Here is a 14,693-nt window from a genome sequence, read left to right as displayed (position 1 = left end):
ACAGCCACACAATTTGAAGTTCAACATCTGTGTGTCAAAGTAACGCTTAGTATGTGACTCGGTACACGCTTAGTATGGTCTGGTACCCACAAAGGCGAATTCGGTATAAACAACTATATATTTTCTGAAAGTAGACCTTCTAAGGATTCCATTTCACCCCCCTTTTACATATACACAACTTATTGTTTTCACAGCCACACAATTTGAAGTTCAACATCTGTGTGTCAAAGTAACGCTTAGTATGTGACTCGGTACACGCTTAGTATGGTCTGGTACCCACAAAGGCGAATTCGGTATAAACATCTATATATTTTCTGAAAGTAGACCTTCTAAGGATTCCATTTCATCCCCCTTTTACATATGCACAACTTATTGTTTTCACAGCCACACAATTTGAAGTTCAACAGCTGTGTGTCAATGGCAGGCCTATTATGTGACTCGGTACACGCTTAGTATGGTCTGGTACCCACAAAGGCGAATTCGGTATAAACATCTATATATTTTCTGAAAGTAGACCTTCTAAGGATTCCATTTCACCTCCCTTTTACCTATGCACAACTTATTGTTTTCACAGCCACACAATTTGAAGTTCAACAGCTGTGTGTCAATGGCAGGCCTATTATGTGACTCGGTACACCTTTGGTATGGCCTGGTACCCACAAAGGCGAATTCGGTATAAACAACTATATATTTTCTGAAAGTAGACCTTCTAAGGATTCCATTTCACCCCCCTTTTACATATGCACAACTTATTGTTTTCACAGCCACACAATTTGAAGTTCAACATCTGTGTGTCAAAGTAACGCTTAGTATGTGACTCGGTACACGCTTAGTATGGTCTGGTACCCACAAAGGCGAATTCGGTATAAACATCTATATATTTTCTGAAAGTAGACCTTCTAAGGATTCCATTTCATCCCCCTTTTACATATGCACAACTTATTGTTTTCACAGCCACACAATTTGAAGTTCAACAGCTGTGTGTCAGTGGCAGGCCTATTATGTGACTCGGTACACGCTTAGTATGGTCTGGTACCCACAAAGGCGAATTCGGTATAAACATCTATATATTTTCTGAAAGTAGACCTTCTAAGGATTCCATTTCACCTCCCTTTTACCTATGCACAACTTATTGTTTTCACAGCCACACAATTTGAAGTTCAACAGCTGTGTGTCAATGGCAGGCCTATTATGTGACTCGGTACACCTTTGGTATGGCCTGGTACCCACAAAGGCGAATTCGGTATAAACAACTATATATTTTCTGAAAGTAGACCTTCTAAGGATTCCATTTCACCCCCCTTTTACATATGCACAACTTATTGTTTTCACAGCCACACAATTTGAAGTTCAACATCTGTGTGTCAAAGTAATGCTTAGTATGTGACTCGGTACACGCTTAGTATGGTCTGGTACCCACAAAGGCGAATTCGGTATAAACATCTATATATTTTCTGAAAGTAGACCTTCTAAGGATTCCATTTCACGCCCCTTTTACATATGCACAACTTATTGTTTTCACAGCCACACAATTTGAAGTTCAACATCTGTGTGTCAAAGTAACGCTTAGTATGTGACTCGGTACACGCTTAGTATGGTCTGGTACCCACAAAGGCGAATTCGGTATAAACATCTATATATTTTCTGAAAGTAGACCTTCTAAGGATTCCATTTCATCCCCCTTTTACATATGCACAACTTATTGTTTTCACAGCCACACAATTTGAAGTTCAACAGCTGTGTGTCAGTGGCAGGCCTATTATGTGACTCGGTACACGCTTAGTATGGTCTGGTACCCACAAAGGCGAATTCGGTATAAACATCTATATATTTTCTGAAAGTAGACCTTCTAAGGATTCCATTTCACCTCCCTTTTACCTATGCACAACTTATTGTTTTCACAGCCACACAATTTGAAGTTCAACAGCTGTGTGTCAATGGCAGGCCTATTATGTGACTCGGTACACCTTTGGTATGGCCTGGTACCCACAAAGGCGAATTCGGTATAAACAACTATATATTTTCTGAAAGTAGACCTTCTAAGGATTCCATTTCACCCCCCTTTTACATATGCACAACTTATTGTTTTCACAGCCACACAATTTGAAGTTCAACATCTGTGTGTCAAAGTAATGCTTAGTATGTGACTCGGTACACGCTTAGTATGGTCTGGTACCCACAAAGGCGAATTCGGTATAAACATCTATATATTTTCTGAAAGTAGACCTTCTAAGGATTCCATTTCACGCCCCTTTTACATATGCACAACTTATTGTTTTCACAGCCACACAATTTGAAGTTCAACATCTGTGTGTCAAAGTAACGCTTAGTATGTGACTCGGTACACGCTTAGTATGGTCTGGTACCCACAAAGGCGAATTCGGTATAAACAACTATATATTTTCTGAAAGTAGACCTTCTAAGGATTCCATTTCACCCCCCTTTTACATATACACAACTTATTGTTTTCACAGCCACACAATTTGAAGTTCAACATCTGTGTGTCAAAGTAACGCTTAGTATGTGACTCGGTACACGCTTAGTATGGTCTGGTACCCACAAAGGCGAATTCGGTATAAACATCTATATATTTTCTGAAAGTAGACCTTCTAAGGATTCCATTTCATCCCCCTTTTACATATGCACAACTTATTGTTTTCACAGCCACACAATTTGAAGTTCAACAGCTGTGTGTCAATGGCAGGCCTATTATGTGACTCGGTACACGCTTAGTATGGTCTGGTACCCACAAAGGCGAATTCGGTATAAACATCTATATATTTTCTGAAAGTAGACCTTCTAAGGATTCCATTTCACCTCCCTTTTACCTATGCACAACTTATTGTTTTCACAGCCACACAATTTGAAGTTCAACAGCTGTGTGTCAATGGCAGGCCTATTATGTGACTCGGTACACCTTTGGTATGGCCTGGTACCCACAAAGGCGAATTCGGTATAAACAACTATATATTTTCTGAAAGTAGACCTTCTAAGGATTCCATTTCACCCCCCTTTTACATATGCACAACTTATTGTTTTCACAGCCACACAATTTGAAGTTCAACATCTGTGTGTCAAAGTAACGCTTAGTATGTGACTCGGTACACGCTTAGTATGGTCTGGTACCCACAAAGGCGAATTCGGTATAAACATCTATATATTTTCTGAAAGTAGACCTTCTAAGGATTCCATTTCATCCCCCTTTTACATATGCACAACTTATTGTTTTCACAGCCACACAATTTGAAGTTCAACAGCTGTGTGTCAGTGGCAGGCCTATTATGTGACTCGGTACACGCTTAGTATGGTCTGGTACCCACAAAGGCGAATTCGGTATAAACATCTATATATTTTCTGAAAGTAGACCTTCTAAGGATTCCATTTCACCTCCCTTTTACCTATGCACAACTTATTGTTTTCACAGCCACACAATTTGAAGTTCAACAGCTGTGTGTCAATGGCAGGCCTATTATGTGACTCGGTACACCTTTGGTATGGCCTGGTACCCACAAAGGCGAATTCGGTATAAACAACTATATATTTTCTGAAAGTAGACCTTCTAAGGATTCCATTTCACCCCCCTTTTACATATGCACAACTTATTGTTTTCACAGCCACACAATTTGAAGTTCAACATCTGTGTGTCAAAGTAATGCTTAGTATGTGACTCGGTACACGCTTAGTATGGTCTGGTACCCACAAAGGCGAATTCGGTATAAACATCTATATATTTTCTGAAAGTAGACCTTCTAAGGATTCCATTTCACGCCCCTTTTACATATGCACAACTTATTGTTTTCACAGCCACACAATTTGAAGTTCAACATCTGTGTGTCAAAGTAACGCTTAGTATGTGACTCGGTACACGCTTAGTATGGTCTGGTACCCACAAAGGCGAATTCGGTATAAACAACTATATATTTTCTGAAAGTAGACCTTCTAAGGATTCCATTTCACCCCCCTTTTACATATACACAACTTATTGTTTTCACAGCCACACAATTTGAAGTTCAACATCTGTGTGTCAAAGTAACGCTTAGTATGTGACTCGGTACACGCTTAGTATGGTCTGGTACCCACAAAGGCGAATTCGGTATAAACAACTATATATTTTCTGAAAGTAGACCTTCTAAGGATTCCATTTCACCCCCCCTTTTACATATACACAACTTATTGTTTTCACAGCCACACAATTTGAAGTTCAACATCTGTGTGTCAAAGTAACGCTTAGTATGTGACTCGGTACACGCTTAGTATGGTCTGGTACCCACAAAGGCGAATTCGGTATAAACATCTATATATTTTCTGAAAGTAGACCTTCTAAGGATTCCATTTCATCCCCCTTTTACATATGCACAACTTATTGTTTTCACAGCCACACAATTTGAAGTTCAACAGCTGTGTGTCAATGGCAGGCCTATTATGTGACTCGGTACACGCTTAGTATGGTCTGGTACCCACAAAGGCGAATTCGGTATAAACATCTATATATTTTCTGAAAGTAGACCTTCTAAGGATTCCATTTCACCTCCCTTTTACCTATGCACAACTTATTGTTTTCACAGCCACACAATTTGAAGTTCAACAGCTGTGTGTCAATGGCAGGCCTATTATGTGACTCGGTACACCTTTGGTATGGCCTGGTACCCACAAAGGCGAATTCGGTATAAACAACTATATATTTTCTGAAAGTAGACCTTCTAAGGATTCCATTTCACCCCCCTTTTACATATGCACAACTTATTGTTTTCACAGCCACACAATTTGAAGTTCAACATCTGTGTGTCAAAGTAACGCTTAGTATGTGACTCGGTACACGCTTAGTATGGTCTGGTACCCACAAAGGCGAATTCTGTATAAACATCTATATATTTTCTGAAAGTAGACCTTCTAAGGATTCCATTTCATCCCCCTTTTACATATGCACAACTTATTGTTTTCACAGCCACACAATTTGAAGTTCAACAGCTGTGTGTCAGTGGCAGGCCTATTATGTGACTCGGTACACGCTTAGTATGGTCTGGTACCCACAAAGGCGAATTCGGTATAAACATCTATATATTTTCTGAAAGTAGACCTTCTAAGGATTCCATTTCACCTCCCTTTTACCTATGCACAACTTATTGTTTTCACAGCCACACAATTTGAAGTTCAACAGCTGTGTGTCAATGGCAGGCCTATTATGTGACTCGGTACACCTTTGGTATGGCCTGGTACCCACAAAGGCGAATTCGGTATAAACAACTATATATTTTCTGAAAGTAGACCTTCTAAGGATTCCATTTCACCCCCCTTTTACATATGCACAACTTATTGTTTTCACAGCCACACAATTTGAAGTTCAACATCTGTGTGTCAAAGTAACGCTTAGTATGTGACTCGGTACACGCTTAGTATGGTCTGGTACCCACAAAGGCGAATTCGGTATAAACATCTATATATTTTCTGAAAGTAGACCTTCTAAGGATTCCATTTCACGCCCCTTTTACATATGCACAACTTATTGTTTTCACAGCCACACAATTTGAAGTTCAACATCTGTGTGTCAAAGTAACGCTTAGTATGTGACTCGGTACACGCTTAGTATGGTCTGGTACCCACAAAGGCGAATTCGGTATAAACAACTATATATTTTCTGAAAGTAGACCTTCTAAGGATTCCATTTCACCCCCCTTTTACATATACACAACTTATTGTTTTCACAGCCACACAATTTGAAGTTCAACATCTGTGTGTCAAAGTAACGCTTAGTATGTGACTCGGTACACGCTTAGTATGGTCTGGTACCCACAAAGGCGAATTCGGTATAAACAACTATATATTTTCTGAAAGTAGACCTTCTAAGGATTCCATTTCACCCCCCCTTTTACATATACACAACTTATTGTTTTCACAGCCACACAATTTGAAGTTCAACATCTGTGTGTCAAAGTAACGCTTAGTATGTGACTCGGTACACGCTTAGTATGGTCTGGTACCCACAAAGGCGAATTCGGTATAAACATCTATATATTTTCTGAAAGTAGACCTTCTAAGGATTCCATTTCATCCCCCTTTTACATATGCACAACTTATTGTTTTCACAGCCACACAATTTGAAGTTCAACAGCTGTGTGTCAATGGCAGGCCTATTATGTGACTCGGTACACGCTTAGTATGGTCTGGTACCCACAAAGGCGAATTCGGTATAAACATCTATATATTTTCTGAAAGTAGACCTTCTAAGGATTCCATTTCATCCCCCTTTTACATATGCACAACTTATTGTTTTCACAGCCACACAATTTGAAGTTCAACAGCTGTGTGTCAGTGGCAGGCCTATTATGTGACTCGGTACACGCTTAGTATGGTCTGGTACCCACAAAGGCGAATTCGGTATAAACATCTATATATTTTCTGAAAGTAGACCTTCTAAGGATTCCATTTCACCTCCCTTTTACCTATGCACAACTTATTGTTTTCACAGCCACACAATTTGAAGTTCAACAGCTGTGTGTCAATGGCAGGCCTATTATGTGACTCGGTACACCTTTGGTATGGCCTGGTACCCACAAAGGCGAATTCGGTATAAACAACTATATATTTTCTGAAAGTAGACCTTCTAAGGATTCCATTTCACCCCCCTTTTACATATGCACAACTTATTGTTTTCACAGCCACACAATTTGAAGTTCAACATCTGTGTGTCAAAGTAATGCTTAGTATGTGACTCGGTACACGCTTAGTATGGTCTGGTACCCACAAAGGCGAATTCGGTATAAACATCTATATATTTTCTGAAAGTAGACCTTCTAAGGATTCCATTTCACGCCCCTTTTACATATGCACAACTTATTGTTTTCACAGCCACACAATTTGAAGTTCAACATCTGTGTGTCAAAGTAACGCTTAGTATGTGACTCGGTACACGCTTAGTATGGTCTGGTACCCACAAAGGCGAATTCGGTATAAACATCTATATATTTTCTGAAAGTAGACCTTCTAAGGATTCCATTTCATCCCCCTTTTACATATGCACAACTTATTGTTTTCACAGCCACACAATTTGAAGTTCAACAGCTGTGTGTCAGTGGCAGGCCTATTATGTGACTCGGTACACGCTTAGTATGGTCTGGTACCCACAAAGGCGAATTCGGTATAAACATCTATATATTTTCTGAAAGTAGACCTTCTAAGGATTCCATTTCACCTCCCTTTTACCTATGCACAACTTATTGTTTTCACAGCCACACAATTTGAAGTTCAACAGCTGTGTGTCAATGGCAGGCCTATTATGTGACTCGGTACACCTTTGGTATGGCCTGGTACCCACAAAGGCGAATTCGGTATAAACAACTATATATTTTCTGAAAGTAGACCTTCTAAGGATTCCATTTCACCCCCCTTTTACATATGCACAACTTATTGTTTTCACAGCCACACAATTTGAAGTTCAACATCTGTGTGTCAAAGTAATGCTTAGTATGTGACTCGGTACACGCTTAGTATGGTCTGGTACCCACAAAGGCGAATTCGGTATAAACATCTATATATTTTCTGAAAGTAGACCTTCTAAGGATTCCATTTCACGCCCCTTTTACATATGCACAACTTATTGTTTTCACAGCCACACAATTTGAAGTTCAACATCTGTGTGTCAAAGTAACGCTTAGTATGTGACTCGGTACACGCTTAGTATGGTCTGGTACCCACAAAGGCGAATTCGGTATAAACAACTATATATTTTCTGAAAGTAGACCTTCTAAGGATTCCATTTCACCCCCCTTTTACATATACACAACTTATTGTTTTCACAGCCACACAATTTGAAGTTCAACATCTGTGTGTCAAAGTAACGCTTAGTATGTGACTCGGTACACGCTTAGTATGGTCTGGTACCCACAAAGGCGAATTCGGTATAAACATCTATATATTTTCTGAAAGTAGACCTTCTAAGGATTCCATTTCATCCCCCTTTTACATATGCACAACTTATTGTTTTCACAGCCACACAATTTGAAGTTCAACAGCTGTGTGTCAATGGCAGGCCTATTATGTGACTCGGTACACGCTTAGTATGGTCTGGTACCCACAAAGGCGAATTCGGTATAAACATCTATATATTTTCTGAAAGTAGACCTTCTAAGGATTCCATTTCACCTCCCTTTTACCTATGCACAACTTATTGTTTTCACAGCCACACAATTTGAAGTTCAACAGCTGTGTGTCAATGGCAGGCCTATTATGTGACTCGGTACACCTTTGGTATGGCCTGGTACCCACAAAGGCGAATTCGGTATAAACAACTATATATTTTCTGAAAGTAGACCTTCTAAGGATTCCATTTCACCCCCCTTTTACATATGCACAACTTATTGTTTTCACAGCCACACAATTTGAAGTTCAACATCTGTGTGTCAAAGTAACGCTTAGTATGTGACTCGGTACACGCTTAGTATGGTCTGGTACCCACAAAGGCGAATTCGGTATAAACATCTATATATTTTCTGAAAGTAGACCTTCTAAGGATTCCATTTCATCCCCCTTTTACATATGCACAACTTATTGTTTTCACAGCCACACAATTTGAAGTTCAACAGCTGTGTGTCAGTGGCAGGCCTATTATGTGACTCGGTACACGCTTAGTATGGTCTGGTACCCACAAAGGCGAATTCGGTATAAACATCTATATATTTTCTGAAAGTAGACCTTCTAAGGATTCCATTTCACCTCCCTTTTACCTATGCACAACTTATTGTTTTCACAGCCACACAATTTGAAGTTCAACAGCTGTGTGTCAATGGCAGGCCTATTATGTGACTCGGTACACCTTTGGTATGGCCTGGTACCCACAAAGGCGAATTCGGTATAAACAACTATATATTTTCTGAAAGTAGACCTTCTAAGGATTCCATTTCACCCCCCTTTTACATATGCACAACTTATTGTTTTCACAGCCACACAATTTGAAGTTCAACATCTGTGTGTCAAAGTAATGCTTAGTATGTGACTCGGTACACGCTTAGTATGGTCTGGTACCCACAAAGGCGAATTCGGTATAAACATCTATATATTTTCTGAAAGTAGACCTTCTAAGGATTCCATTTCACGCCCCTTTTACATATGCACAACTTATTGTTTTCACAGCCACACAATTTGAAGTTCAACATCTGTGTGTCAAAGTAACGCTTAGTATGTGACTCGGTACACGCTTAGTATGGTCTGGTACCCACAAAGGCGAATTCGGTATAAACAACTATATATTTTCTGAAAGTAGACCTTCTAAGGATTCCATTTCACCCCCCTTTTACATATACACAACTTATTGTTTTCACAGCCACACAATTTGAAGTTCAACATCTGTGTGTCAAAGTAACGCTTAGTATGTGACTCGGTACACGCTTAGTATGGTCTGGTACCCACAAAGGCGAATTCGGTATAAACAACTATATATTTTCTGAAAGTAGACCTTCTAAGGATTCCATTTCACCCCCCCTTTTACATATACACAACTTATTGTTTTCACAGCCACACAATTTGAAGTTCAACATCTGTGTGTCAAAGTAACGCTTAGTATGTGACTCGGTACACGCTTAGTATGGTCTGGTACCCACAAAGGCGAATTCGGTATAAACATCTATATATTTTCTGAAAGTAGACCTTCTAAGGATTCCATTTCATCCCCCTTTTACATATGCACAACTTATTGTTTTCACAGCCACACAATTTGAAGTTCAACAGCTGTGTGTCAATGGCAGGCCTATTATGTGACTCGGTACACGCTTAGTATGGTCTGGTACCCACAAAGGCGAATTCGGTATAAACATCTATATATTTTCTGAAAGTAGACCTTCTAAGGATTCCATTTCACCTCCCTTTTACCTATGCACAACTTATTGTTTTCACAGCCACACAATTTGAAGTTCAACAGCTGTGTGTCAATGGCAGGCCTATTATGTGACTCGGTACACCTTTGGTATGGCCTGGTACCCACAAAGGCGAATTCGGTATAAACAACTATATATTTTCTGAAAGTAGACCTTCTAAGGATTCCATTTCACCCCCCTTTTACATATGCACAACTTATTGTTTTCACAGCCACACAATTTGAAGTTCAACATCTGTGTGTCAAAGTAACGCTTAGTATGTGACTCGGTACACGCTTAGTATGGTCTGGTACCCACAAAGGCGAATTCGGTATAAACATCTATATATTTTCTGAAAGTAGACCTTCTAAGGATTCCATTTCACCTCCCTTTTACCTATGCACAACTTATTGTTTTCACAGCCACACAATTTGAAGTTCAACAGCTGTGTGTCAATGGCAGGCCTATTATGTGACTCGGTACACCTTTGGTATGGCCTGGTACCCACAAAGGCGAATTCGGTATAAACAACTATATATTTTCTGAAAGTAGACCTTCTAAGGATTCCATTTCACCCCCCTTTTACATATGCACAACTTATTGTTTTCACAGCCACACAATTTGAAGTTCAACATCTGTGTGTCAAAGTAATGCTTAGTATGTGACTCGGTACACGCTTAGTATGGTCTGGTACCCACAAAGGCGAATTCGGTATAAACATCTATATATTTTCTGAAAGTAGACCTTCTAAGGATTCCATTTCACGCCCCTTTTACATATGCACAACTTATTGTTTTCACAGCCACACAATTTGAAGTTCAACATCTGTGTGTCAAAGTAACGCTTAGTATGTGACTCGGTACACGCTTAGTATGGTCTGGTACCCACAAAGGCGAATTCGGTATAAACAACTATATATTTTCTGAAAGTAGACCTTCTAAGGATTCCATTTCACCCCCCTTTTACATATACACAACTTATTGTTTTCACAGCCACACAATTTGAAGTTCAACATCTGTGTGTCAAAGTAACGCTTAGTATGTGACTCGGTACACGCTTAGTATGGTCTGGTACCCACAAAGGCGAATTCGGTATAAACATCTATATATTTTCTGAAAGTAGACCTTCTAAGGATTCCATTTCATCCCCCTTTTACATATGCACAACTTATTGTTTTCACAGCCACACAATTTGAAGTTCAACAGCTGTGTGTCAATGGCAGGCCTATTATGTGACTCGGTACACGCTTAGTATGGTCTGGTACCCACAAAGGCGAATTCGGTATAAACATCTATATATTTTCTGAAAGTAGACCTTCTAAGGATTCCATTTCACCTCCCTTTTACCTATGCACAACTTATTGTTTTCACAGCCACACAATTTGAAGTTCAACAGCTGTGTGTCAATGGCAGGCCTATTATGTGACTCGGTACACCTTTGGTATGGCCTGGTACCCACAAAGGCGAATTCGGTATAAACAACTATATATTTTCTGAAAGTAGACCTTCTAAGGATTCCATTTCACCCCCCTTTTACATATGCACAACTTATTGTTTTCACAGCCACACAATTTGAAGTTCAACATCTGTGTGTCAAAGTAACGCTTAGTATGTGACTCGGTACACGCTTAGTATGGTCTGGTACCCACAAAGGCGAATTCGGTATAAACATCTATATATTTTCTGAAAGTAGACCTTCTAAGGATTCCATTTCATCCCCCTTTTACATATGCACAACTTATTGTTTTCACAGCCACACAATTTGAAGTTCAACAGCTGTGTGTCAGTGGCAGGCCTATTATGTGACTCGGTACACGCTTAGTATGGTCTGGTACCCACAAAGGCGAATTCGGTATAAACATCTATATATTTTCTGAAAGTAGACCTTCTAAGGATTCCATTTCACCTCCCTTTTACCTATGCACAACTTATTGTTTTCACAGCCACACAATTTGAAGTTCAACAGCTGTGTGTCAATGGCAGGCCTATTATGTGACTCGGTACACCTTTGGTATGGCCTGGTACCCACAAAGGCGAATTCGGTATAAACAACTATATATTTTCTGAAAGTAGACCTTCTAAGGATTCCATTTCACCCCCCTTTTACATATGCACAACTTATTGTTTTCACAGCCACACAATTTGAAGTTCAACATCTGTGTGTCAAAGTAATGCTTAGTATGTGACTCGGTACACGCTTAGTATGGTCTGGTACCCACAAAGGCGAATTCGGTATAAACATCTATATATTTTCTGAAAGTAGACCTTCTAAGGATTCCATTTCACGCCCCTTTTACATATGCACAACTTATTGTTTTCACAGCCACACAATTTGAAGTTCAACATCTGTGTGTCAAAGTAACGCTTAGTATGTGACTCGGTACACGCTTAGTATGGTCTGGTACCCACAAAGGCGAATTCGGTATAAACATCTATATATTTTCTGAAAGTAGACCTTCTAAGGATTCCATTTCATCCCCCTTTTACATATGCACAACTTATTGTTTTCACAGCCACACAATTTGAAGTTCAACAGCTGTGTGTCAGTGGCAGGCCTATTATGTGACTCGGTACACGCTTAGTATGGTCTGGTACCCACAAAGGCGAATTCGGTATAAACATCTATATATTTTCTGAAAGTAGACCTTCTAAGGATTCCATTTCACCTCCCTTTTACCTATGCACAACTTATTGTTTTCACAGCCACACAATTTGAAGTTCAACAGCTGTGTGTCAATGGCAGGCCTATTATGTGACTCGGTACACCTTTGGTATGGCCTGGTACCCACAAAGGCGAATTCGGTATAAACAACTATATATTTTCTGAAAGTAGACCTTCTAAGGATTCCATTTCACCCCCCTTTTACATATGCACAACTTATTGTTTTCACAGCCACACAATTTGAAGTTCAACATCTGTGTGTCAAAGTAATGCTTAGTATGTGACTCGGTACACGCTTAGTATGGTCTGGTACCCACAAAGGCGAATTCGGTATAAACATCTATATATTTTCTGAAAGTAGACCTTCTAAGGATTCCATTTCACGCCCCTTTTACATATGCACAACTTATTGTTTTCACAGCCACACAATTTGAAGTTCAACATCTGTGTGTCAAAGTAACGCTTAGTATGTGACTCGGTACACGCTTAGTATGGTCTGGTACCCACAAAGGCGAATTCGGTATAAACAACTATATATTTTCTGAAAGTAGACCTTCTAAGGATTCCATTTCACCCCCCTTTTACATATACACAACTTATTGTTTTCACAGCCACACAATTTGAAGTTCAACATCTGTGTGTCAAAGTAACGCTTAGTATGTGACTCGGTACACGCTTAGTATGGTCTGGTACCCACAAAGGCGAATTCGGTATAAACATCTATATATTTTCTGAAAGTAGACCTTCTAAGGATTCCATTTCATCCCCCTTTTACATATGCACAACTTATTGTTTTCACAGCCACACAATTTGAAGTTCAACAGCTGTGTGTCAATGGCAGGCCTATTATGTGACTCGGTACACGCTTAGTATGGTCTGGTACCCACAAAGGCGAATTCGGTATAAACATCTATATATTTTCTGAAAGTAGACCTTCTAAGGATTCCATTTCACCTCCCTTTTACCTATGCACAACTTATTGTTTTCACAGCCACACAATTTGAAGTTCAACAGCTGTGTGTCAATGGCAGGCCTATTATGTGACTCGGTACACCTTTGGTATGGCCTGGTACCCACAAAGGCGAATTCGGTATAAACAACTATATATTTTCTGAAAGTAGACCTTCTAAGGATTCCATTTCACCCCCCTTTTACATATGCACAACTTATTGTTTTCACAGCCACACAATTTGAAGTTCAACATCTGTGTGTCAAAGTAACGCTTAGTATGTGACTCGGTACACGCTTAGTATGGTCTGGTACCCACAAAGGCGAATTCGGTATAAACATCTATATATTTTCTGAAAGTAGACCTTCTAAGGATTCCATTTCATCCCCCTTTTACATATGCACAACTTATTGTTTTCACAGCCACACAATTTGAAGTTCAACAGCTGTGTGTCAGTGGCAGGCCTATTATGTGACTCGGTACACGCTTAGTATGGTCTGGTACCCACAAAGGCGAATTCGGTATAAACATCTATATATTTTCTGAAAGTAGACCTTCTAAGGATTCCATTTCACCTCCCTTTTACCTATGCACAACTTATTGTTTTCACAGCCACACAATTTGAAGTTCAACAGCTGTGTGTCAATGGCAGGCCTATTATGTGACTCGGTACACCTTTGGTATGGCCTGGTACCCACAAAGGCGAATTCGGTATAAACAACTATATATTTTCTGAAAGTAGACCTTCTAAGGATTCCATTTCACCCCCCTTTTACATATGCACAACTTATTGTTTTCACAGCCACACAATTTGAAGTTCAACATCTGTGTGTCAAAGTAATGCTTAGTATGTGACTCGGTACACGCTTAGTATGGTCTGGTACCCACAAAGGCGAATTCGGTATAAACATCTATATATTTTCTGAAAGTAGACCTTCTAAGGATTCCATTTCACGCCCCTTTTACATATGCACAACTTATTGTTTTCACAGCCACACAATTTGAAGTTCAACATCTGTGTGTCAAAGTAACGCTTAGTATGTGACTCGGTACACGCTTAGTATGGTCTGGTACCCACAAAGGCGAATTCGGTATAAACAACTATATATTTTCTGAAAGTAGACCTTCTAAGGATTCCATTTCACCCCCCTTTTACATATACACAACTTATTGTTTTCACAGCCACACAATTTGAAGTTCAACATCTGTGTGTCAAAGTAACGCTTAGTATGTGACTC

The sequence above is a fragment of the Sardina pilchardus genome, chromosome 13 (genome assembly GCF_963854185.1).
Source record: "Sardina pilchardus chromosome 13, fSarPil1.1, whole genome shotgun sequence".
Classification (NCBI taxonomy): domain Eukaryota; kingdom Metazoa; phylum Chordata; class Actinopteri; order Clupeiformes; family Clupeidae; genus Sardina; species Sardina pilchardus.
This window is presented reverse-complemented; position numbering follows the sequence as displayed.